The following is a 1,073-nucleotide window of genomic DNA, read 5'->3' as shown; positions in this document are numbered from 1 at the left end:
CTCTTTCCAGCACACTTGGCACATCACTGGTGACAACTTAATGGGGCAAGTGAAGGTGTCAGTGTCAATCCACATAGTAAGTATTAAAGTTTAACAACTTTTGCCTTTTTTAAAATATTTTTTATTGATATAAGAGCGGAAGGGAGAGGGAGAGAGAGACAGACACAACAATGATGAGAATCATTGATCGGCTGCCTCTTGCACACCCCCTACTGAGGATCAAGCCCACAACCCAGTCATGTGCCCTGACTGGGAATCAAACCGGGACCTCCTGGTTCATAGGTCGAAGTTCAACCACTGAGTTCCCCCAGCGGGCCACAATTTTCACTTTTTAAAGTAAAATAAATGTGTTATTATTTTTCCTCATACACCAATGGATCATTTTGCCCAATCCCTAAAACATCACATGTCTCCCCATTTTAACCTTTAGAGACCAATGGCCTAATCCTTTGCTGGCAATTAACGCTGACAAATGGTGTGAAATGGCCATGCAGGGCCTTGGACAAGGGTTCCTGAGAAACACATCCCTTTTGTAAGAGGTAGGGAACTGCTGGAACTTGGATTGACAAAACTGGGTTGAATGCAAGGGATAGAACACAAACAGCTAGAAAACATTAGCTGACTCTGTAGAGCTGAAAAGAAGAGATCAAAAGAAGGTTGTTTTAAAAACAGCAAAACAAAAATATATCACAGCAAAGACCCAGCACACGTGATGGGTGTGTTACCCACCAGAATTGTGGTGCTTTGTTAAGAGCAAAAGTCAAAAGTAAAAACAAAAAATAAAAAAAATAAAAAATGCCAGTAAGAGAAAGGAAGAAGCTATAAGTGTGATTTGTAAGCATCTTTTGAATCCCTAAAGTTTCCTTTTACGGGAAGATTTAATAGAAGAATAAAGCAGTCACCCATCCTCCTGCAGAAGATCTATAAATGTGTTATTTTCCCCAAAAAAAGTCTTTAAAGATGATCATTCAAATGCATATTTTTCTGCACATTACAAAGTAATCTGTCACTTCCTTTGTGTTTTGATAGATGTTTCCTGGTGTTTAGCTCCAGAACATTTCCTTTCATGCATC

The sequence above is a fragment of the Myotis davidii genome, unplaced genomic scaffold, assembly GCF_000327345.1.
Source record: "Myotis davidii unplaced genomic scaffold, ASM32734v1 scaffold1314, whole genome shotgun sequence".
In the NCBI taxonomy this organism is placed as follows: Eukaryota; Metazoa; Chordata; class Mammalia; order Chiroptera; family Vespertilionidae; genus Myotis; species Myotis davidii.
Note: the sequence above shows the minus strand (reverse complement) of the source record.